Source organism: Somniosus microcephalus, chromosome 13 (assembly GCF_052327205.1).
Source record: "Somniosus microcephalus isolate GS21.2 chromosome 13, FLI_Smic_1.0, whole genome shotgun sequence".
In the NCBI taxonomy this organism is placed as follows: Eukaryota; Metazoa; Chordata; class Chondrichthyes; order Squaliformes; family Somniosidae; genus Somniosus; species Somniosus microcephalus.
The window spans coordinates 12,974,885-13,000,932 of NC_140999.1; the positions used below are offsets into that span (position 1 = coordinate 12,974,885).

Below are 26,048 nucleotides of genomic sequence, written 5' to 3' on the forward strand. Positions count from 1 at the left end.
CACACTGCACACATACACACACACATACACACACACACTCCACACCGCACACATACACACAGACACACACACACACATACTGCGCAACGCACACACTCCACACCGCACAACGCACACACTCCACACCGCACAACGCACACATTCCACACCGCACACACATACACCACACAACAATCACGCACATACACCGCGCAAGGCACACACACAAACACACACACCGCGCAACGCACACACTCCACACCGCACACATACACACACATACACTCCTACACACATAGCACAACACACACATACACATACCGCACAACGCACACACACACATTCCACACCGCACACACACATATACTGCGCAACGCACACATTCCACACCGCACACACACACACAGCACAATGCACACGCACACACTCCACACCGCACCGCACACATACACCGTGCAATGCACACACTCCACAACACACACTCCACACACATACACCACGCAACGCACACATTCCACACCGCACACTCCACACACATACACCACGCAACACACACATTCCACACCGCACACATACACACACACTCCACACCGCGCAACACACACGCACACACATGCACTCACACACACACACCCTCTTTCTTTATTGTATAGCAATCAGGACTGGGATCCTGACTGATTGTTTTGGCCCCTAGCTCCACAGCCCTAAGACTAATTGTAGTGCGCCACCATGGTTGGATCTGAGTCTCTCGTGCTCTGTATGGATGAGTCCCACACTGGGCAGTGTATTTACCTGTATTCCAAAAATCAATCAATAAATTCCAATACATGTTTCTGTTCTAACTCCATTAATGACTGTTTCTGTCACAGGTCCTGATTGAAGGTCTATTTTTGGCATTTCCAGTAAATCTCCGATTGCAGTTTATTAAAAATTATAGAGGTTGTCTGCTCTCCCACGCTGATATAGAAGGTTTTTTTTATGATTTGTGCTCCCAGCCTGAAATCAGAAATTCGGATACGCAGCTCAGTGCCCCCACAGGACTTGGCCATCCATTAAAATTCTTGACATGCAATCCCATCAGGTGAAGTTCCACACCAGAGGCATGAGTGCATAAAATTAGCCCTATGGAAAGCAGTAAGGAAGAATCTGAAAGTATAGAGCACCTCTTACATCCTCAGGATGTCCCAAAGCACTTTGCAGCCAAAGCAATGACTCTTTGAAGTGTAGTCGCTGTTGTTTTTCTAGGCAAACATGGCAGCCAATCTGTCCACAGAAGTGTCCTACACACAGCAATGAGATGAATGACCAATTGGTTTTGGTTGAGGATGGAGTGTTGGTCAGGCCACCAGGAGAACTCTTCTTTGAATCGTGCCATTAAAAAAAGAAAAGAAAGACTTGCCTTTATATAGCGCCTTTCACGACCTCAGGACGTCCCAAAGCACTTTACAGCCAATTAAGTACTTCTTCAAGTGTAGTCGCTGCAGTAACACAGCAGCCAATTTACGCACAGCAAGCTCTCACAAACAGCAATGTGATAATGACCAGGTAATTTGTTTTAGCGATATTGATTGAGGGATAAATGTCTTGTTTTGCACACTTTGTACAAAAATAATAAATTGCAGGACAACGGAGTATTACAGTTTAAACTCTTTTATGACGCATCAGGTCTGTGATCTCAATCATACAGCACCGTGTGGGGACAAGATGGAGTTAGGACCCCTCGCCTGGGTCTTCCAAAACAATAGCAGTCCTTACAGATGCCTGCAGGCCAATGACAACTCAGCATGTGATCACATGTGAATATAATAGGTATTCCTTACAGGTGCCTGCGGGCCAATGACAATTCAATATGCAAATGTTACAATAAATATTGGTCAAAACCATTGAATCATAGAATGGTTACAGCACGGAAAAAGGCCATTTGGCCCATCGAGCCCGTGCTGGCTCTCTGCAAGAGCACCTCAGCTAGTCCTGCTCCCCCACAGCCCTGTAAATTTATTTCCTTCAGATACTTATCCAACTCCTTTTTGAAAGCTGTCAGAATATTGGGAGAACTCTTCTTCAATATAGTGCTGTGGGATCTTTTACGTCCACCTGAGAGGGCAGACGGGGCCTCGGTTTAACGTCTCATCTGACAGACGGCACCTCGGACAGTGCAGCACTCCCTCAGCACTGCACTGGAGTGTCAGCCTAGCTTTTTGTGCTCAAGTCTCAGGGAGTGGGATTTGGAACCCACAACCTTCTGACTCTGAAGTGAGAGTGCTACCCACTGAACCACGGCTGATACCCAAATATAAAATTTAAGAACACTTGGGTTGAGATTGTGCCATGCCATACTGGCCATGAATGTGTTAATGTGTGAAATTCCTCCGTCCACTGTTTTGGCAAAGGGATTAACCCCTGGGTTGGTGGCTTTATTAGTGGATAGAGGCATTTCGTGCTAATGTGTGTTACTAAAAATGCACAGCCCCCATCTCAAATCAAGATATATGATATATACGCAGGGCTATGAGGAAAGAGCAGGGGGAGTAGGGCTAATTGGAGAGCTCTTTCAAAGAGCCGGCACAGGCACGATGGGCCGAATGGCCTCCTTCTGTGCTGTAAGATTCTATGATTCTACTGTGGTAAGTGCTTCTAAATACTCAGGAAAATGGTTTCAGATCTCAAACGGTTAAACTTTTGAGACTGTAGTCTACCTCTTGACAGCTCATTTGGAGTGGGTTCCACAAAAGTAAATGAGTTGGTCAATAATTTACTGAGATATCCAGACCGAGTCCCCATTGTCTCTAATTGCCTGACACCGCACTGTGCGAGGGTGTGCGCGTGTTGTGACTTGCATATGAGGTAACGTGTCAGATTAGAAAACCAACAGTTGAACACACAAATCTGTTGCTGTCCAATTACATTATACAGTTCTCCGTGTGAAATTTCAGTTACATGTGAGCTGTGCTGAGAATGTCGCAACCGAGGGTCAGCCGGTGCCTAAGGCTGGAAAGGATTACATGTGAGTTGTGTTTTAGTAGATTTAAACCTGACCTTTACTTGAAAAGCAGTCATCTATCATTCTCTAATTCTGGACCAATCTGAAGATTTACCATTCGGGTCAATTTTCATAATCTGGCAGCACGTCCAAAATCGGTGATGATGTGGCCGGGGGTGGTGGGGAGGAGGCCGGGGGGGTGGGGGGGTGGGGCAGGTGGAATTAAGGAGGAGGTTCTTACCATCCCACCATTGCGGATTGCTTCCCCCTGATTATCAGATTAAGGCAAGTGTAATGTCTCCACACAAATGTCATTTACAGAGGCATAATTATCAGAAACTGCACAGAGGTAGCAAGTTGCGGAGGTTGGATCTTTCTCTCGCTTCACTCACTTGACAAGTGGTTCTAACCTGTTCCCTCTGGTTATGTATTTAAGCAAAGCATATATAAGCAATAACGAGGTAGGATCTAACGATAAGACCGGTTTAACAATCCCAGAATATTCTTAAAGCAACATTGCCAATATGCTGGACATAACAGCAAGCAACTCTATTGACATGAATCAGTCATTCATGAAAGAAAGACTTATGAAACAATACTGAGTGGCCTACAGGTGGCGCTGTCCAGGGAGAGTATAAATACTCGGGCACGGGCCCAGCTTGCACAGGACATTCTTAACAGGAACTAGTGAAGGACGCAACTAGACCTCCATCTCGTAAAACAGTTGATTAAAGCTTTAGTTAGCGCTTAGACCAAGTGCCGAGTAGTTTTCTTACGTCATCTATCATGCTGGTTCTAGAATTAATTCCCACAGCATAACATGAGCTTCCCCATCAGAGGTATTAATTGTAAAGCAATTAACTTTTCTTAATTTCATAGCTTCTTGAAAATGGCTTCCTGTTGTAGGCTTATTGTGCTCATTGCCCTACTTTGGCTCCCATTCCAGCAACGCCTAGATTTTAAAATTCCCATTCTTGCTTTCAAATCACTCTGTGGCCTCGCCCCTCCCTATCTCTGTAACCTCCTCCAGGCCCACAACACTCCGCGGTCTCGGCGCTGCTCTAATTCTGGCCTCTTGCGCATCCCCCGATTTTCTTCGTTCCACTATTGGCGGCCGTGCCCTCAGCTGCCTCGGCCCTAAACTCTGGAATTCCCTCCCTAAACCTCTCCGCCTCTCTACCAACGTTCCCCCTAATTTTTTGGGGGGTGCGCAGCCCATTCACAGTTTCGCACATGTGCGAAACTTAACATTGAAAAAGCCGGTCCCGGGCCACGCGACTTAGGACACTTCTTAAAACCTACCTCTTTGGCCAGGCTTTTGGTCACCTCTCCTAATATCTCCTTAGGTGACTCGGTGTCAAATTGTGTTTGATAATGCTCCTGTAAAGCCTTGGGACGTATTACTACTTTAAAGGCGCTATATAAATGCAGGTTGTAGTTGTTGTTCAATTGCTAATCTTCTATGAGAAACGCATCTTCCAGACACCCTCTAATGGATTTCGCTGATTCCCACGATTGAAGCTAATCCTGGTGATGTTCCACCCTCTGGGTGTCATTGAGAATTTTTCTTGTCTGAAGTTGTCTTTTCCATCCATTGAAGCTTCAGGCCCCAGTCAGGCCTCTGCTCTCTAATTTACATTCCCGGTTTGATAGGAACTATTTACACTACCAATGCAGCATTCTTGCCCAACGGAAATACTTTAAAGATCGTTCAAGGTGCTGATAACATTTTCAAAGACATAAAATCCACAATCTGTTTCAAAATTCCAGCACAGCTTTTCACAAAGAGTTTTTTTTCCCCACTCAAATGAACCAACCAAATCAAGAATGACCCTTTTCATTACCTTGCATCTATAGAGTCAACGTGCACCTCGAGTGCCTGGTGTCTATAGTCAATGTACTCGAGTGCCTGGTGTCTATAGTCAATGTACCTCGAGTGCCTGGTGTCTACAGTCAATGTACCTCGAGTGCCTGGTGTCTATAGTCAATGTACCTCGAGTGCCTGGTGTCTATAGTCAATGTACCTCGAGTGCCTGGTGTCTATAGTCAATGTACCTTGAGTGCCTGGTGTCTACAGTCAATGTACCTCGAGTGCCTGGTGTCTATAGTCAATGTACCTCGAGTGCCTGGTGTCTACAGTCAATGTACCTCGAGTGCCTGGTGTCTATAGTCAATGTACCTCGAGTGCCTGGTGTCTATAGTCAATGTACCTCGAGTGCCTGGTGTCTATAGTCAATGTACCTCGAGTGCCTGGTGTCTACAGTCAATATACCTCGAGTGCCTGATGTCTATAGTCAATGTACCTCGAGTGCCTGGTGTCTATAGTCAATGTACCTCGAGTGCCTGGTGTCTACAGTCAATGTACCTCGAGTGCCTGGTGTCTATAGTCAATGTACCTCGAGTGCCTGGTGTCTACAGTCAATGTACCTCGAGTGCCTGGTGTCTATAGTCAATGTACCTCGAGTGTCTGGTGTCTACAATCAATATACCTCGAGTGCCTGATGTTTATAGTCAATGTACCTCGAGTGCCTGAAGTCTATAGTCAATGTACCTCGAGTGCCTGGTGTCTACAGTCAATGTACCTCGAGTGCCCGGTGTCTACAGTCAATGTACCTCGAGTGCCTGGTGTCTACAGTCAATGAACCTCGGGTGCCTTGTGTCTACGGTCAATCTACCTCCAGTGCCTGGTGTCTATAGTCAACGTGCACCTCGAGTGCCTGGTGTCTACAGTCAATGTACCTCGAGTGCCTGGTGTCTATAGTCAATGTACCTCGAGTGCCTGGTGTCCATAGTCAATGTACCTCGAGTGCCTGGTGTCTACAGTCAATGTACCTCGAGTGCCTGGTGGCTATAGTCAATGTACCTCCAGTGCCTGGTGTCTATAGTCAATGTACCTCGAGTGCCTGGTGTCTATAGTCAATGTACCTCGAGTGCCTGGTGTCTACAGTCAATGTACCTCGAGTGCCTGGTGCCTATAGTCAATGTACCTCTAGTGCCTGGTGTCTATAGTCAATGCACCTCGAGTGCCTGGTGTCTATAGTCAATATACCTCGAGTGCCTGGTGTCTATAGTCAATGTACCTCGAGTGCCTGGTGTCTACAGTCAATGTACCTCGAGTGCCTGGTGTCTATAATCAATGTACCTCGAGTGCCTGGTGTCTATAGTCAATGTGCCTTGAGTGCCTGGTGTCTATAGTCAATATACCTCCAGTGCCTGGTGTCCATAGTCAACGTGCACCTCGAGTGCCTGGTGTCTACAGTCAATGCACCTCGAGTGCCTGGTGTCTGTGGTCAATGTACCTCCAGTGCCTGGTGTCTATAGTCAACGTGCACCTCGAGTGCCTGGTGTCTACAGTCAATGTACCTCGAGTGCCTGGTGTCTGTGGTCAATGTACCTCGAGTGCCTGGTGTCTGTGGTCAATGTACCTCGAGTGCCTGGTGTCTACAGTCAATGCACCTCGAGTGCCTGGTGTCAATAGTCAATGTACCTCGAGTGCCTGGTGTCTATAGTCAATGTACCTCGAGTGCCTGGTGTCTACAGTCAATGTACCTCAAGTGCCTGGTGTCCACAGTCAATGCACCTCAAGTGCCTGGTGTCTATAGTCAATGTACCTCAAGTGCCTGGTGTCGATAGTCAATGCACCTCGAGTGTCTGGTGTCTATAGTCAATGTACCTTGAGTGCCCGATGTCTACAGTCAATGTACCTCGAGTGCCTGATTTCTACAGTCAATGTACCTCCAGTGCCTGGTGTCTATAGTCAATGTACCTCCAGTGCCTGGTGTCTGTAGTCAATGTACCTCCAGTGCCTGGTGTCTATAGTCAATGTGCACCTCGAGTGCCTGGGGTCTACAGTCAATGTACCTCGAGTGCCTGGTGTCTATAGTCAATGTGCATCTCCAGTGCCTGGCGTCTGTAGTCAATGTACCACGAGTGCCTGGTGTCTGTAGTCAATGTACCTTGAGTGCCTGGTGTCTGTGGTCAATGAACCTCGAGTGCCTGATGTCTACAGTCAATGTACCTCAAGTGCCTGGTGTCTGTAGTCAATGTACCTCCAGTGCCTGGTGTCTACAGTCAATGTACCTCGAGTGCCTGGTGTCTATAGTCAATGTACCTCGAATGCCTGGTGTCTATAGTCAATGTACCTCGAGTGCCTGGTGTCTATAGTCAATGTACCTCGAGTGCCTGATGTCTATAGTCAATGTAACTCGAGTGCCTGGTGTCTACAGTCAATGTAACTCGAGTGCCTGATGTCTATAGTCAATGTAACTCGAGTGCCTGGTGTCTACAGTCAATGTAACTCGAGTGCCTGATGTCTATAGTCAATGTACCTCGAGTGCCTGGTGTCTACAGTCAATGTACCTCGAGTGCCGGGTGTCGATAGTCAATGTACCTCGAGTGCCTGGTATCTATAGTCAATGTACCTCCAGTGCCTGGTGTCTACAGTCAATGTACCTCGAGTGCCTGATGTCTATAGTCAATGTACCTCGAGTGCCTGGTGTCTGTAGTCAATGTACCTTGAGTGCCTGGTGTCTACAGTCAAGGTACCTCGAGTGCCTGATGTCTACAGTCAATGTACCTCGAGTGCCTGGTGTCTACAGTCAATGCACCTCCAGTGCCTGGTGTCTATAGTCAATGTACCTCGAATGCCTGGTGTCTATAGTCAATGTACCTCGAGTGCCTGATGTCTATAGTCAATGTACCTCGAGTGCCTGATGTCTATAGTCAATGTAACTCGAGTGCCTGGTGTCGATAGTCAATGTACCTCGAGTGCCTGGTGTCTACAGTCAATGTACCTCGAGTGCCTGGTGTCTGTAGTCAATGTACCTCCAGTGCCTGGTGTCTACAGTCAATGTACCTCGAGTGCCTGATGTCTATAGTCAATGTACCTCGAGTGCCTGGTGTCTATAGTCAATGTACCTCGAGTGCCTGGTGTCTACAGTCAATGCACCTGCAGTGCCTGGTGTCTATAGTCAATGCACCTCGAGTGCCTGGTGTCTACAGTCAATGCACCTCGAGTGCCTGGTGTCTATAGTCAATGTGCCTCCAGTGCTTGGTGTCTACAGTCAATGTACCTCCAGTGCCTGGTGACTATCGTCAATGTACCTCGAGTGCCTGGTGTCTATAGTCAATGCACCTCGAGTGCCTGGTGTCTACAGTCAATGCACCTCGAGTGCCTGGTGTCAATAGTCAATGTACCTCGAGTGTCTGGTGTCTATAGTCAATGTACCTCGAGTGCCTGGTGTCTACATTCAATGTACCTCAAGTGCCTGGTGTCCACAATCAATGCACCTCAAGTGCCTGGTGTCTATAGTCAATGTACCTCAAGTGCCTGGTGTCTATAGTCAATGCACCTTGAGTGTCTGGTGTCTACAGTCAATGTACCTCGAGTGCCCGATGTCTACAGTCAATGTACCTCGAGTGCCTGATGTCTACAGTCAATGTACCTTGAGTGCCTGGTGTCTACGGTCAATGCACCTCCAGTGCCTGGTGTCTATAGTCAATGCACCTCGAGTGCCTGGTGTCAATAGTCAATGTACCTCGAGTGCCTGGTGTCTACAGTCAATGTACCTCGAGTGCCTGGTGTCTACAGTCAATGTACCTCGAGTGCCTGGTGTCTACAGTCAATGTACCTCGAGTGCCTGGTGTCTACAGTCAATGCACCTCAAGTGCCTGGTGTCTACAGTCAATGTACCTCGAGTGCCTGGTGTCTACAGTCAATGTACCTCCAGTGCCTGGTGTCTACAGTCAATGCACCTCCAGTGCCTAGTGACTATAGTCAATGTACCTCGAGTGCCTGGTGTCTACAGTCAATGTACCTCGAGTGCCTGGTATCTATAGTCAATGCACCTTGAGTGCCTGGTGTCTGTAGTCAATGTACCTCCAGTGCCTGTTGTCTACAGTCAATGTACCTCGAGTGCCTGGTGTCTGTAGTCAATGCACCTCGAGTGCCTGGTGTCTGTAGTCAATGTACCTCGAGTGCCTGGTGTCTACAGTCAATGTACCTCGAGTGCCTGGTGTCTGTAGTCAATGTACCTCCAGTGCCTGTTGTCTACAGTCAATGTACCTCGAGTGCCTGGTGTCTGTATTCAATGCACCTCGAGTGCCTGTTGTCTGTAGTCAATGTACCTCGAGTGCCTGGTGTCTACAGTCAATGTACCTCGAGTGCCTGGTGTCTACAGTCAATGTACCTCGAGTGCCTGGTAAACTGTGGAAAAAGATATCCAGTTACTGTTGTGGGTGGGGGGTGGAAATCAACCAGAGCTCCTGCTCCTGATTGTTGACCAGCGACCCTTACTAGAAATATTAGTGCAATTGCTAGGGGAGACGTCTTATAGTCCCATCGTCAAATGATACTATCCAGACTGACACAAAGGGTGGCCTTTTGACGGCCTACCTAAGTGTGTCCGGCCTACCCCTGCTCCATGAAGCTATACCCCAGTTTGGGGTAATGGGGAAATTGGAAGGGAAAATTTGAAGGAATTGAAGGTCATATAGTTTGGTAGAGCAATTGCAGCCCTCGATTTGAGAGTCATTTGACAGCTTTTATTGGGTCTAACGGTCCTTTGAGATAAAACATCAGCAACCAAAATCTCAAACTAAAGAGTCACAGTGCTGAAATGAAACAGAAGCTGCCGGAAATACACAAGTCACGGAAGTTCAATGGTTGGAAAATCAGGAGCACCCTGTGTTAAGTCCGTGAATGATTGAGACACGAAGTAGCAGGAATGAAAACAAACAGATCTTTACTGGTGAAAGGCAATAACGAAACTAAACAACAGAGGCTCTCTAGCGCCTTTTATACAGGGGTGGTCACTGCCGGTACTGCAGTCTGAGACCAGTTATTCTCTTAAAGGTACATACACAACAATTCCTCCCCTTTTAGATAAACAGTACATAACATTCATTTAACAACTAAATGATAACGAATTACAATCACAATTACTGTTGCTAGATACATTGGTTAAGTTTAAGCAATTATAAGTTCAGTCTTTGAGGAGGCTTCCTGATTCTGTCTGGACAACGTCTCTTTCGGGTATCAGGTTCTTCTGGCAATGTTGAGTCGGAATCAATGTCGTTGTTTGGTTCATCTGCTTCCAATATTACCAGTTCTGCGGTAGCTGCAATTGGAATGTCGATTTCATTTCCAGGTGTATCAGATCGTGGTGTGGAGTTGACGTTTTCCAGTGACTCTAGAATCTGGTCAGCATGGCGTCTTACAATGCTCTCCCCAACGTCCACGGTATACATGAGAGGTCCTTGTCGTGTACAAATCGTTCCTGGTTGCCATTTCTCAGTGCGGTAGTCCCGAGCCAAAACTGGTTGACCTATCTTAAAACTCCGGGTCGGCCTTTCATTCATATTCTGAAACTGCCTGTTCTCCACATCTCTTCGGACGTTTGGCTTAACCAAATCCAAGCGGCATCGTAGTCTTCGATTGAAGAACATCATGGCTGGAGTTTGGCTGGTAGCCGCATGTGTCGCATTCCGGTAGGCAAACAAGAAGTTGTCCACCTTGTGTTGTAGGGGTATATCTTCATTACACATTGCCTTGATAGCCTTCTTGAATGTTTGGACAAACCTCTCGGCCAATCCATTAGTGGCTGGATGATATGGGGCAGATGCGTAATGCTTAACATCATTGTTCTTTAAGAACCTCCGGAACTCTTCAGACACAAACTGTGGTCCATTGTCAGAGCAAATCTGTTCAGGCAGCCCATTCCTGGTGAATATGGTTCGTAAAACTGTGATAGTTTTTTCCGTGGTGGTTGAGGACATTTTTATTACCTCTGGCCACTTTGAATGTGCATCCACCGCAATTAAAAACATCGAGTCCATGAAGGGACCAGCAAAATCAATGTGCACCCTTTGCCATGGAGATGAGGGCCACTCCCATGGATGCAGAGGAGCTTGTGGTGGGGCATTTTGGACCTTCTGGCATCCTGCACAGCTCTTGGTCATCTCTTCGATTTCTCTATCGATTCCCGGCCACCACACAAACGCTGTGGCTAAGCTCTTCATTTTTACCCCACCCAGATGACCCTCATGAAGCTCATTGAGCACTCTATCCGTCAACTTAGGTGGAATTACTACTCTGGATCCACACATCAAGGTTCCTCTGCACACTGACAGCTGTTCTCTTCTCGGCGAGAATGCTGGCAGCAGTGGTTCGCCATGTGCTGGCCATCCCTTCACCGTTAAATCATAGACCCGTGATAGTGTCGGGTCATTCCGTGTTTCCTTTTCTATGTTTGCACTCGTCACAGGGAGACATTCGACTATGGTCGAGTGGAATAACTCCATTGGATCCACTGCAAGGTCTTCATCTTCCGCCGTCGGCAATGGTAGACGTGACAATCCATCAGCATTTCCATGCTGTTTAGTTCCCCTGTACTCGATGTCATATTGGTGTGCCCCTAGGAAAAGGGACCACCTCTGCAGCCGTTGTGCTGTCATTATCGGTACGCCCTTCTGAGGGTTGAAAATGGAGACAAGAGGTTGATGATCAGTTAGTAGAGTAAATTTTTGACCGTGCAGATAGTGATTGAACTTCTTCACCCCCCACACTAGGCTGAGGGCCTCTCTGTCAATCTGGGCGTAGTTACGCTCGGCAGAAGTTAACGAGCGTGACGCAAAAGCTATCGGCCTCTCCAAGCCATCAAGGAATTTATGTGACAGTACCGCCCCAATGCCGTAGGGAGACGCATCACACGCCAGCCTGATTGGTAGTGCTGGGTTGTAGTGAGCCAATACTTCCTTTGAAGTGATTAAGTCCTTACTCTTCTGAAAAGCACGCTTACAATCATCGCTCCATTTCCATGCTACCCCCGTTCGTAGCAGGGCGTTCAGTGGGTGCAGAATTGTCGACAAATTCGGCAAAAAATTATGATAGTAATTCACCAACCCGAGGAATGACCTCAGTTGCGACACATTTTCAGGCGCTGGGGCCTTAACAACCGCTTCAATTTTGTCAGGGGACTTATGTAACCCCTCTTCATCAATCACGTGGCCACAATACGATATCTGTTTCTTAAAAAATTCGCACTTGGGGCGGTTGGCTCGCAGCCCATGTTCCCGTAGTCTAGTGAGCACCTGTTCCAGGTTGTTAAGGTGTTCACTGTCATCTTCACCTGTTACAAGGATGTCGTCCAAGTAACACTGAGTTCCCGGAATCCCTTGCAGGACTTGTTCCATCACTCTTTGCCATATCGCCGGAGCCGATGCTACTCCGAATACCAATCGATGATACTGGTAAAGACCTTTGTGAGGACTCTTCAACCTCCATCTGCAAATATGCTTGTGCTAGGTCAATTTTTGTAAAACGCTTCCCTCCAGACAGCGAGGCGAAGATGTCTTCTATCCTTGGAAGAGAATATTGTACTGTGCGAAGGACAGGGTTCACCGTCACCTTGAAATCCCCACAGATGCGAATCTTCCTTGGCTCTCCGGACTTATTGCTTAACGTTTTCTTCATGACAGGAACGATGGGTGTCGCCCACTCGCTCCAGTCGACCTTAGACAACACGCCCGCCCTCTCCAGATTCTCCAGCTCTGCCTCGACGGCTGGGCGAATTGCATATGGTACCGGTCTCGCTTTGAAAAACTTGGGAACTGCATTCTCTTCTATTTTTATCGAGGCGGTTATGCCTTTAAGCGTGCCCAGTTCTTGTTGAAATACCTCTTTGGCGTTAGCTAAGATTGTTGACAATCGTCCAGGAGTGACGTCTTCATCTTTTTTACCGTCCACCGTCATTGCATGAATGGAATGCCAATCTAAGTTTATCTTCCTGATCCATTCCCGTCCCAATAATGGTGGTCCACCATTTGGCAGTATGTAGAGATACAATTTCCGTATTTTCTTGCCATTGTATTCGACAGGCACCCTTATTTTTCCTCTGGGGTATACTTTTTGCCCCGTATACGTCGTCAAGACGATGGATGTCTCTCTCAAGGGTATGTGTGAAAATAGCCGCTCGTAGTCTCGTCGCTTCATGACGGTTAGCGCTGATCCTGTATCCAATTCCATTTTAACTTGGGACCCTGCTATCGTGAGAGTGACCCAAATGGTTCGGTGATCCACTTTTGCGATTACATTGTGAAGTTTGAGACAGCTTAGTCTCCTGTTTCCGGATTCACTATCGCTCATCTGGTCTTTGGATCTACTGTCCGTCATCTTTTGTACTTTCTTGTACGGTTCCTTAGTAGCCTTTTTGTTGTCGCTGGTCTTCTTCCCAGACCTACAAACTCGTGCAATGTGTCCAATCTTCCCGCATTGTCTGCATATTTTGTCTTTGGACCAGCAGTCCTTCTGGTCATGGTTAGTTCTGCCGCAGCGATAACATTTTGCAAATCCCCGTGTCATTTCGTGGGTGCCGTATTCCTGTGGTTTTTGTTGAATTTCTGCAGCTCCCCTGGCTGCTGCTTCATACGATACTGCCACGCTGAAAGCCTTATCTAGCGTCAGCTCTTTTTCTGAGAGTAACTTCTTCTGTGTTCCTTCACTCAGGAGTCCACAGACAAATTTGTCCCGTAGGGTATCTGCCAGTCCTGCTCCGAACTGGCAGTGCTTTGATAGCTTGCGGAGTTCCGTAAGATACTCAGCATTGCTCTCATCTTTGTGCTGAGTTCTCCTGTGGAATTTAATTCTTTCTGCTATCAACAGCGGTGCAGGGTTTAAGTGTTCCTGTAGGACAGCAACAATTTCGTTAAAACTCTTCGCCTTCGGTTTGGCTGGAGTAATCAGGTCCCGCAATAGGCCGTACATTCTAGCGCCCATTCAGTTTAACAATATCGATGCCTTTTTCCCCTCCGCTATATCGTTTGCCTCGAAATATACCTCGACTCTTTCCACATACGTGGCCCAGTCCTCTAATGTATTATCAAAAGCAGTGATACAGCCAGTCTTCGGCATCTTGCAAATCTAAAATGGCGCCTCCCGCGCTTTGCCTTCTTCCCCGATTTAACAAAATGGCGCCTCCCGCGCTTTGCCTTCTTCCCCGCTGTTGTTAGCGCTGCTTTCCACGGTTTCTTGCGCGTATTCTTTTTCTTTTATTATTTTCCCGTCGTGGAACGGACCCTCTGGGACACTTCCCTCCCTCTTCTTAGGTCCGAACGCTGCCCGGCTTCGAAGCACCGACCGCGCCCTGTGTGCTCCACCCGCTCTCTCTCTCTTTGCTTCCCGACTCGCTGCCCGGCCCCGTTGAAAAGCCACCCAATCGAGCTTCAGCCCGCCGCAGCCCAGGAAGGATCAGAGCACTACCTGCCACCAGCCCGATTAGCTGGGAAACCACGGACCGAGGAACCCAGCCTGGCTCTGGACAGTCTCTCCTGCAAGTTTTTAACCCGAAGATTGACGGTCGACACCCGTTTCTCGAGTTTCAATGGCCTCTATTTTTTTTTTTTTCTTCTGGCTCCGACCTTCAACAACGTCGTCGGAGCTGCTGCTGAGTTGCAGGTAAGTTCGTTTCTTACTCGTCGCCAGTGTTAAGTCCGTGAATGATTGAGACACGAACTAGCAGGAATGAAAACAAACAGATCTTTACTGGTGAAAGGCAATAACGAAACTAAACAACAGAGGCTCTCTAGCGCCTTTTATACAGGGGTGGTCACTGCCGGTACTGCAGTCTGAGACCAGTTATTCTCTTAAAGGTACATACACAACACCCTGAATTAGGTGCACTGACCTCTGCGGCTGATTCTCCACGAAATGCTCCTGCTGAGCGGAAATCCACTCTGGGAGCGAAGTCTCCAAAAATTCACCTTACTTATTCCATGAACTCAGGCAGTAGCCCGAGGTCATTTCAAAACTCGGCTGCCCGTGTCCTAACAAGCACCAAGTCTCGTTCGCCCATCACCCCTGTGCTCGCTGACCTACATTGGCTCCCACTTAAGCAACGGCTCGATTTCAAAATTCTCATCCTTGTTTTCAAATCCCTCCATGGCCTCACCCCTCCCTATCTCTGTAATCTCCTCCAGCCCCACAACTCCCCTGAGATATCTTCATTCCTCTAATTCTGCCCTCTTGAGCATCCCCGATTATAATTGCTCCACCATTGGTGGCCGTGTTTTCTGTTGCCGAGGCCCTAAGCTCTGGAATTCCCTCCCTAAGCCTCTCCGCCTCTCTACCTCTCTTTCCTCCTTTAAGATGTTCCTTAAAACCCATCTCTTTGACCAAGCTTTTGGTCATCTGCCCTAATTTCTCCTTCTGTGGCTCAGTGTCAAATTTTTTTGTCTGATAATGGAATGAAAAGAAAGACTTGCATTTATATAGCGCCTTTCACGACCACCGGACGTCTCAAAGCGCCTTACAACCAATGAAGTACTTTTGAAGTGCAGTCACTGTTGTAATGTAGGAAACACAGCAGCCAATTTGCGCACAGCAAGCTCCCACAAACAGCAATGTGATACTGACCAGAAAATCTGTTTTTTTGATTGAGGGATAAATATTGGCCAGGGCACCATAGATAACTCCCCTGCTCTTCTTCGAAATAGTGCCATGGGATCTTTTACATCCACCTGAGAGAGCAGACGAGACCTCGGTTTAACGTAACATCTGAAAGACGGCACCTCCAACAGTACGGCGCTCCCTCAGCACTGCACTGGAGCGTCGGCCTAGATTTTTGTGCTCAAAGTCCCTGGAGTGGGACTATGAACCCACAACCTTCTGACTCAGAGGTGAGAGTGCTGCTCACTGAGCCATGGCTGACACCTGAATGAAGCACCTTGGGCGCTATATAAATACAGGTTGTTGTTGCTGATAGCAGCGCCCCCTACTGCAACCCCAGCACAGAACTGTTCAAATACAGGGAACGGACCAGGGATCTACATGGTCTGTCACACCAGACAGTGCAGTTATGCAGTGAGCTATCGGTGGAACACACATAAAACATTTAACACTATAATAACTTTAAAAGTTTAAAAAAATACTTCCAATGCTGCTATGCAATAGCTGAAAGAAAGAACTTGCATTTATATGGCCTCAAAGTGTCCCAAAACGCTTTACAGCCAATGAAGTACTTTTGAAGTGTACTCACAGTTGTAATGTAGGAAAAGCAGCAGCCAAGTTGTGCACAGCAAGCTCCCACAAACAACATTTCGGCAAATGACCAGATAATCTGTTTTAGTGATGTTGGTTGAGGGATAAATATTATGTGGTCAAGTCTCTGGAGTGGGGCTTGAAAACAGGACCTGCTGGCTCAGAGGTAAATGCTATCACTGAGCCAAGGCTGACAGCCGATATTCCTCATGTAACACTGGTCTTGTATTCCACTTATAAACACAAGGGGGAAAAATTCAGTATCGCCCCGTTTGGGGCGCCGTTATTGGCGGTGCTCAAAGTTCAGCGCCTGACGCTAATTATCGCCTCTGACAGCAAACTTGGCTTTTATCGCCCCTGGAGGTGATTGGAGCGCTAAATCAGGCGCTTCACACCTGTCTTAAGGCGCAAAGGCCGAGGAGCGAGGTGCTACCTCAGAGCGCTGGCGAAGCAAGGAAGGGCAAATCAAAATAAACCTGCAAAGTGCTGCTCAGTACCCAAAACTCCTTCACACAGCGTTGAATCTCTCCAGAAGTCTCTCTCTCGCTCAGAATGCGTGGTGCAAAAATGTCACCGACAAAAAAAGGCAGGAAGTGGTCGCCTTTAAATAGCGCTCCCGCAGTCCCTTTCTGACAGCAAAACGCTCCCCTCAACCTGTCGTTGCTAGCGGCAGGCGGTAAGGCAGGGGGCGCCACTCAATATTCAGTCCGGGGCGTTGCGCACTCGACTGATGTCATAATCTGCCGGCGCAGGAGATCGTGGCGCTAGTGTTTAGCGCTGCCGCAAAATGTCTAGTTAATTTCGCGAGTGGCACAAACATCACCGCGCCCGGGCGCTAGTTGCTTTGCACCCCAATTGGCGCCCTCTTAAGGCGCTAACGGGAGGTGCAAACAACTGAATTTTTCCCCATAGAGTTAGATTGTGTTACTGTTCCTCTGGTGCCAGGGGATGGGAGGGGGGATCATCCTACCTTTCATATCAGCTTGCCACTCCCTCTATAGGAGTGTTGTTTAAGGGTTGGGGCTAATCTTGTTGTGTCAGTCTCCAGGAAGGTAGTCTAGACTACCTGGTACTGGCCTATATTTATCCCTCAATTTACACCTCAAAATAAAACAGATGATCTGGTCATTATCACGTTGCTGTTTGTGGGACCTTGCTGTGCACAAATTGGCTGCCGCGTTTCAACAGTGACTCCACTTACAATTACAATTACATTACAATTTTATTGGTCACATAACTAAATACAAGAAGTGTAATCTAGTCAGTGAAATGTTTTTTCCTTGACGAGCCGAGAGCACCAAGCAGCAAGAACACTTAGCTGCCTGGTACGCACGGAGCTCGCAAGGACGGCAGCCATCTTCATCGGCGCCATCACAAAAAAACACATACCGACATATACACGCATACATACTTTAAATATAAACAAAGCAGACATAAAATAAATAAAAGACATAAAAAGACAGCACATAAAATGAACAAGCAATAATGTAACAAAAAGTAATTTCTACAGTAATTACATTGATATTTCTACCCAGGCTTCTAGAATAATCTCTGGTTACAGGGTGGCCGCACTGGGAGAGCATCGTGAGGAACTCACAACTTATAATTAAATAATTTAAATTAATTAATTAATTAATTAATTAATCAAATTAAATAAATAAAGTGCCCCCTCAGTCTTTCTCGATGTTTCCATCTTGGTCTCTCTCGATGTTTCCCCTCTCTCTCTCTCGATGTTTCCTCTGTCTTTCTCGATGTTTCCTCTCAGTTTTTCTCGATGTTTCCCCTCGGTTTCTTCCACACACCTGGCCTGCACATTACCCCTGGTTGTCCAACTTGGCATCCTGGTAACCGGGTTCCGCTCCAACTCTCGACCTTCAAACTGTCTCTCCAGCTCTCGACCTTCAAACTGTCTCTCCAGCTCTCGACCTTCAAACTGTCTCTCCAGCTCTCGACCTTCAAATTGTCTCTCCAGCTCTCGACCTTCAAACTGTCACTCCAGCTCTCGACCTTCAAACTGTCACTCCAGCTCTCGACCTTCAAACTGTCTCTCCAGCTCTCGACCTTCAAACTGCTCACTCCAGCTCTCGACCTTCAAACTGCTCACTCCAGCTCTCGACCTTCAAACTGTCACTCCAGCTCTTGTCCTTCAAACTGTCACTCCAGCTCTCAACCTTCAAACTGTCTCTCCAGCTCTCGACCTTCAAACTGTCACTCCAGCTCTCGACCTTCAAACTGTCACTCCAGCTCTCGTCCTTCAAACTGTCTCTCCAGCTCTCGTCCTTCAAACTGTCACTCCCGCTCTCGACCTTCAAACTGTCACTCCAGCTCTCGACCTTCAAACTGTCACTCCAGCTCTCGACCTTCAAACTGTCACTCCAGCTCTCAACCTTCAAACTGTCACTCCAGCTCTCGTCCTTCAAACTGTCTCTCCAGCTCTCGTCCTTCAAACTGTCACTCCCGCTCTCGACCTTCAAACTGTCACTCCAGCTCTCGACCTTCAAACTGTCACTCCAGCTCTCGACCTTCAAACTGTCACTCCAGCTCTCGACCTTCAAACTGTCACTCCAGCTCTCAACCTTCAAACTGTCTCTCCAGCTCTCGACCTTCAAACTGTCTCTCCAGCTCTCGACCTTTTCTGGGCAGCTAAAGGTACTGAAAGTGCAGGGGACTGGTGCTTTTGGGCAGTCCAGGTTGTAATGGTTCTGCATCTGTTCTCTGATGAGCACCATGTTGCAGTATTCACAGGTGACATTGGCCAACAGACAGTTCAAATCATGACCCTTTTTATCCTGATAGGCCATCTGCAAGGCGCAGTTCTCGCAGGCGATGAGCCTCTTGGGACAGTCCGATCCCCTGTGTTCCTGCAGTTCCTTTCGCCAGAGCACGGTGTCGCACTGCACACGTTCAACGAAGGCATACTCACACTGCTCCTGGTGATCCTCCAAATGTCGCAGCTCCATTTTCTGGTAGCAGCCCTTGTTGGGACACTTGACTGTCAGTGAAAGAATTTCCCGTTTTGCAAAATTATCAGGGAAAAGTTGGGCTTCCAGCAGCATCTCGTTGTCCACTGGGCACTTGTGTCCGGCATCCCTAATAGATTTCACAATGCAGCCTCTACAGAACCTGTGGCCACAGGGTGTCTGGACGGCCTCCCTTAATGCCATCAGACAGATTGGACATTCATATTTGTTTTCCAGTGGTGGGTCAAACTCCACATCGTAGCCCTGCATCTCCTCAAACAGAGTCTGGGAGTACTGCCCATGGCTGCTGCAATCGTCCCCGGTGCCACTGCTCACAGTGCAGCACGAGCTCTGGAAGGCGGAATCACGGCCACTGTCACAGTCCACCATGCTCCTAGTAATTGCCACAAGTGGCCGGCGCTGGCTTCAGTGTGCTGGGTGATTCCTCATCCGTGAACAGCACCACTGGAGATCTGCTGTTAGATCCAGGTATAAAAATAGTACATCTTCAATTAATACTTACGATAGCAAAATACTGCAGATGCTGGAAATCTGAAATAACAACAGAAAAAGCTGGAAAAACTCAGCAGGCCAGGGCAACATCCGTGGAGAGAGAAACAGAGATAACGTTTCAAGTCGAAACCCTTCGTCAGGACTGAGAAAAAAGCAGGAAATGAAACGGATGAAAAAGCCAGTTGGGGGCTGGGAAATGGGGGAGGGGATGATCTAGAGCCATCTTTTGTTTCTTAATCTGTCCTATTACCATCTAGTCTCGCCTTGAATATCTCTTAATGTCTCTTTACTTCTCACAGACCTTCCCTTTTGTTCTTTCATCCCCTCCCCCATTTCCCAGCCCCCAACTTGCGTTTTCATCTGTTTAATTTCCTGCATTTTTCTCAGTTCTGAAGAAGGGTTTCGACCTGAAACGTTAACTCTGTTTCTCTCTCCACGGATGTTGCCTGGCCTGCTGAGTTTTTCCAGCATTTTCTGTTGTTATTTCAATTAATACTTAATTGGCCGTTCTGCACTTTGGGGTGTCCTGAGGTCTCTTTCTTTCATGTGGAAAATTCTAGAATTAGGTAACGCCCTGATTGGGCACGATGGGCGAATAAAAGTACTGATTACGTTGCAAACAGGCAACAAGTTCCTAATGTTCCGTTATCTTGAATGTGGCGTAAACAGAAACTGGCATTATCAAGATCATGTAAATAGGACCATGTGTATCCAGCCCATGTGACAGCACCATGTGCAGTGACTGCAACGAGAATCCTTTGAACAGCATGTTTCCAGACTTTGTCTGCCTCAGAGCCTTTGAATTTACATTCGGATAGGCAGAAATTCAGATGCCGCGAGGCATTTGTACAAGAGGTGATTAAATTATTGCAGATTTTAAGCAAAATCACAGCAGCCTATATCAGATGTCCACCTTGAACGTTTGCACTTTACAGTGCACACGAATCTCGTGGATTATAAATGGTCGGATTTCCTCGGGGGCGGGGGGTGTCTCTTCAGTCCGTGCTCCCGAACGTTGGCAGAAGGTGTCTTGTTTTGCACACTTTGTACAAAAATAATAACTTGCAGGACAACGGAGTATTACAGTTTAAACTCTTTTATGAAGCATCAGGTCTGTGATCTCAATCATACAGCACAGTGGGGACAAGATGGAGTTAGGACCCCTCGCCTGGGTCTTCCAAACAATAGCAGTCCTTACAGATGCCTGCAGGCCAATGACAACTCAGCATGTGATCACATGTGAATATAATAGGTATTCCTTACAGATGCCTGCGGGTCAATGATAATTCAATATGCAAATGTTACATCCCCTTTCTTTTAAAAGAAAAATGTTCTGCATTACTTTTAAACCTTTCTTCTACATAATGTTCTCGGTAGCATAAACATATAAGTAAACTCAGCATTTAACTAGCGCTGAAAACATCTCAATGTTTCAATAACGATGTACAGTTATTTTTTAGGGCAGCGATCCACCTACACCCTTTGACAGTTCACAAGTCAAGGATAACTCTAGGCTTGACCTCTCGTCCCGACCTTGTGTGGTATGGAACTGAACGTGCTCCCGAATCGGTCAATAAATCAGGTTCAGGTTTAGGTTCAGATAAGTATGATGTGTTTTGTGTATTGCTCTGTTCATCACACTCTGTTGAACTGATCCTCTCGTCGGAATGACGGTGTTGTTCCTTGGTGTTCAGGAGGTGCCTGCGATTGCGGCGGTACACCTGTCCTTCTGGGGTGCGGACGTGATACGATCGCTCAGTGTCAGCTGGCTGGATGACGACTGCTGGCTTCCAGTAGTCATGCTCCTGGAGTCTGACGGATTCTCCATTGTGCAGCGGCGGCAGTAGTCTAGCTGACCTGTCATAGTATCTCTTTTGGTGTTGCTGTCTCTGTACACGTTTTGCATGCACTTGCTTGCAGCTGACGACCTCTGGCTGCAACTGCTGGTTGGTGCTTGGAAGGATTGAGCAAAGTCTGCGGCTCATCAACAGCTGTGCTGGTGACTTGAAGTTGTCAACCGGAGTGTTGCGGTACTCAAGGAGACTGATGTAGGGGTCTCTTTTGTCCGCTTTGGCTTTGTCCATGAGTGTTTTTGCAATCTGGACAGTTTTTTCAGCAAGGCCATTACTTTGAGGGTAATGTGGGCTTGATGTGACATGTGTAAAATCCCATGCCTTGGCAAACGACTCAAACTCTTTTGATTTGTATTGGGGCCCATTGTCTGAGACTAAAGTCTCTACTATGCCATGCCTGGCAAAGGCTGCCTTTAGCTTGTGGATCACAGCTGCAGATGTGGTGCTGTGAAGCTTGTCCAATTCAAAAAATCTGCTGTAGTAATCGACAGTCACTATCTAGTCCTCGTTGTTCCATGTGAACAGATCCGTTGCCGTGACCTGCCAAGGCCTGTCTGGGATACGGTGAGGTATCATGGGCTCTTTGACATTTGATGGGCGGCATTCTAGACAAATGGAACATTTTCCGACAATGTCCTCAATGTGTTTGCACATTCCGGGCCAAAACATAATGTCACGTGCTCTTTGTTTGCATTTTTCCATGCCCATATGTCCAGCATGAATTTTTGTCAACATCTCTTCTCTGAGACTGGTAGGAATGATGATTTTCTCCCCTTTGAAGATGATTCTGTTGATTTGTGACAGTTCGTCTCTGTGGTTCCAGAATTCAGATATGCTCTGAGGGCATTTCCTCCTTTCCTCAGGCCATCCTTCATGTATGACTTTGCTCAGCAGTGTGAGTTGTGCATCTTTCTCTGTTTCTGCTCAGATCTCCTTCAGTTTTGAGTCACTCACAGGTAAGCTGTTGTACACCATGTGCACCTGCACATCCATGCCTTCACTGAGGCTGCTGTCCTGGTAGCTAAGAGACTTTCTGGAGAGCGTGTCTGTGACAGGAATGTCTTTGCCTGGACGTTGAATGACTGTGAAGTCATACTTCTGTAGCTGAAGGATCATTCTCTGTAGCCTTGGTGGGGCTGCGGCTAGTGGTTTCCTCCTGATTGACTCGAGGGGCTTGTGGTCAGATTCCACAATGACTTATCGGCCACAGACGTACTGGTGGAAACGCTTACATCCGAACAGAATTGCATCGAGCTCTTTCTCGATTTGAGCATAGTTGATTTCACTGTCTGTGAGAGATCTGGAAGCGTAGCCGATGGGCTTTCCTTCTTGCAGTAATACTGCACCTAGTCCATACTTTGACACGTCCACTTGTAGTCTGAGCTCTTTGTTGGGGTCGAAGTAGGCAAGAACTGGTCCTGGTTCTCTGCTGATTAGGTCTTTCATTTTCTGAAATGCTGTATCTATTTGTTTGTCCTACAGGAACTCATTGGATTGTTTGAGCAACTGACGCATGGGTGCATTGATTTCGGAGAGGCTCGGGGCAAACTTGGTTAAGTAGTTAACCATGCCTAGTACTGTCTCTAGCTCTGCGCGGTTCTTCGGTGGCTCCATCTTCTTGATGGCGGAGATTTTCTCTGGATCCGGCTTAATGCCATCAGTTGAGAGGCGATGCCCGAAATAACTGATCTCGGTGGATCCGATTATGCTTTTCTCGGGGTTGAGCCAGATACCTTTCTCCCGTGATCTTTGTAGCATCGCACGGAGGTTCCTGTCATGTTCCTCTCTATTCCTGCCATAGATGAGGATGTCGTCTACGATTGCGACTACTCCGTCGAGGCCTTCATAGGTTTCGTCGGTCTTCCACTGGAATTCATCCTGAGCTGAGATAAGACCAAATGGTAAACGCAGAAATCGGTAGCGTCCAAATGGTGTGTTGAACATTGTTAGCTTAGATGACTCTTCTGTGAGCTTGATAGTCCAGTATCCTGATCGTGCGTCCATTACACTGAAGTAACGTGCTCCCACTAGCTTGGGTGTGATGTCATCTAGCGTTGGTAGAGGGTAGTGAGGGCGTTTGATAGCCTTGTTCAAATCTCTGGGGTCGAGACAGACTCTGAGCTTGCCTGTACGTGGTTTCTCAACCACTGCTAACGCGTTGACCCACTCTGTTGGTTCTGTTTCCCGGACGATGATTTCTGTATTCTCCATGCTCTTCAGCTCCTCCTTCAGGTGACTATGTAGAGCAAGGGGTATCCTTCTCGGTGGGCAAACCACAGGGGTTGCTGCTGGGTCAAGGTGAATAGTGCATTCACCTGGGAATAGTCCGATTCCTTTGAAAACGTCAGCAAACTCCTCCATGACTGTCTGCTTCTCAACTGGTGCTGTCAATGATAGCACTAGCTTGACGAGGTCCATGTCCAAACATGCCTTTAGACCTAGCACTGGAGGTGCTCGAGTGTCAACAATGTAAAAGTCCAACATCATGTCGCTTTCTTTGTACTTGCATTTCATCACGCATGTGCCTTTTACAATGAGCTGCTCACCCCCATAGCTGGTCAGTCTGTGTGAGGTGGGCTGTAGCTCACACTCATCCTTCAAGCTGTGATAGTCACTCAGAGGAATTACATTAACCTGAGCTCCAGTGTCTAGTTTAAACTTAAGCTCTTTGCCCTGTTTTCCTATCTCAATATCGGCAAAGGCTTGCTCAATCTCTGAAATCTGTTTTTTCTGTGACACAGAATCAATAAACAGTTCCTCTGCATTTGGCTCTCTATCTGGCATTTGACTGTCACACACTGTGTGTACTGCTATTTCGAAAACAGTCCTGCAAACTTTAGCAAAGTGGTTCCGTTTACCACATTTACATAAGAACATAAGAACATAAGAAATAGGAGCAGGAGTAGGCCAATCGGCCCCTTGAGCCTGCTCCGCCATTCAATAAGATCATGGCTGATCTGATCCTAACTGCCAATCTACTATCACAGAACCATCCCCTGAATCTAACAGAATTAGACACACGAAATAGGAGCAGGATCAGGCTACACGGCCCCTGGGCCCGCTCTGCTACCCACAGGGCCATGACCGATCCGAACCTAGACTCATGTCCAAATTCCTGCCCGCTCCCCATAACCCTTAATTCCCTTTACTTCTAGGAAACTGTCTATTTCTGTTTTAAATTTATGTAATGATGTAGCTTCTACAGCTTTTTGGGGCAGCATATTCCATGGACCTACCACCCTCTGAGTGAAGTAGTTCCTCCTCATCTCAGTTTTGAAAGAGCAGCCCCTTATTCTAAGACTATGCCCCCGAGTTCTAGTTTCACCCATCATCGGGAACATCCTCCCCGCATCCACCCGATCCAACCCCTTCACAATCTTATATGTTTCAATAAGATTGCCTCTCATTCTTCTGAACTCCAATGAGTAGAGTCCCAATCTACTCAACCTCTCCTCATATGTCCATCCCCTCATCCCTGGGATTAACCAAGTGAACCTTCTTTGTACTGACTCGAGAGCAAGTATGTCTTTTCTTAAGTATGGACACCAAAACTGTATGCAGTATTCCAGGTGCGGTCTCACCAATACCTTGTACAACTGAAGCAATACCTCCCTATTTTTATATTCTATCCCCCTAGCAATGAAAGCCAACATTCCATTGGCCTTCTTAATCACTTGCTGCACCTGCATACTAACCTTTTGAGTTTCGTGCACCAGGACCCCCAGATCCCTTTGTACTTCAGTACTTTCCAGTTTCTTGCTATGATTTTTCCTGCCAAAGTGCATAACCTCACACTTTCCAGTATTGTATTCCATCTGCCAAATCTCTGCCCACTTACTTAGCCTGTCTATGTCCCCTTGCAGGTTTTTTATGTCCTCCTCACTCACTACTTTCCCTCCCATCTTAGTATCATCTGCAAACTTTGATATGTTACACTCGGTCCCCACCTCCAAATCGTTAATATAGATTGTAAAGAGTTGGGGACCCAGCACTGACCCCTGCGGAACACCACTAGTTACTGATTGCCAGTCTGAGAATGAACCATATATCCCAACTCTCTGCCTTCTGTTAGATAGCCAATCCTCTATCCATGCCAGAATATTACCCCCAATCCCGTGATTTTTTATCTTAAGCAATAATCTTTTGTGTGGCACCTTGTCAAATGCCTTTTGGAAGTCTAAATACACTACGTCCACTGGTTCCCCTTTATCCACCCTATATGTTACTTCCTCAAAGAACTCCAGCAAATTTGTCAAACATGACTTCCCCTTCATAAAACCATGCTGACTTTGTCCTATTAAATTATGATTATCCAAATGTCCTGTTACTGTCTCCTTAATAATGGACTCCAAAATTTTACCTACCACAGATGTTAGGCTAACCGGTCTATAGTTTCCAGCCTTCTGTCTACTGCCCTTTTTAAATAAGGGTGTTACATTAGCAGTTTTCCAGTCTGCCGGGACCTTTGCTGAGTCCAGGGAGTTTTGGAAAATTATTACCAATGCATCCACAATCCCTACCGCCACTTCCCTCAAGAACCTAGGATGTAAGCCATCAGGTCCAGGTGATTTATCCGCCTTGAGTCCCATTATTTTACCGAGTACCACTTCCTTAGTGATTTTGATCATGTTTAGCTCCTCCCCCCCATAGCCCCCTGTTTGTCCAGTGTTGGGATATTCTTAGTGTCCTCTACTGTAAAGACTGATACAAAATATTCATTCAGTGTTTTT

At 47.1% G+C, this 26,048-nt stretch overlaps 1 long non-coding RNA gene across 1 annotated transcript in view; it reads left to right on the forward strand.

Moving 5' to 3' along the window:
• The first annotated feature begins 2,783 nt into the window (after positions 1–2,783).
• LOC147108064 (uncharacterized) overlaps positions 2,784–26,048 on the forward strand; it is an 86,901-nt gene continuing 63,636 nt past the window's right edge. Inside the window, exon 1 of the long non-coding RNA XR_015080515.1 lies at positions 2,784–2,983. This is a non-coding gene — a long non-coding RNA (uncharacterized LOC147108064). The remainder of the gene's footprint in view (positions 2,984–26,048) is intronic.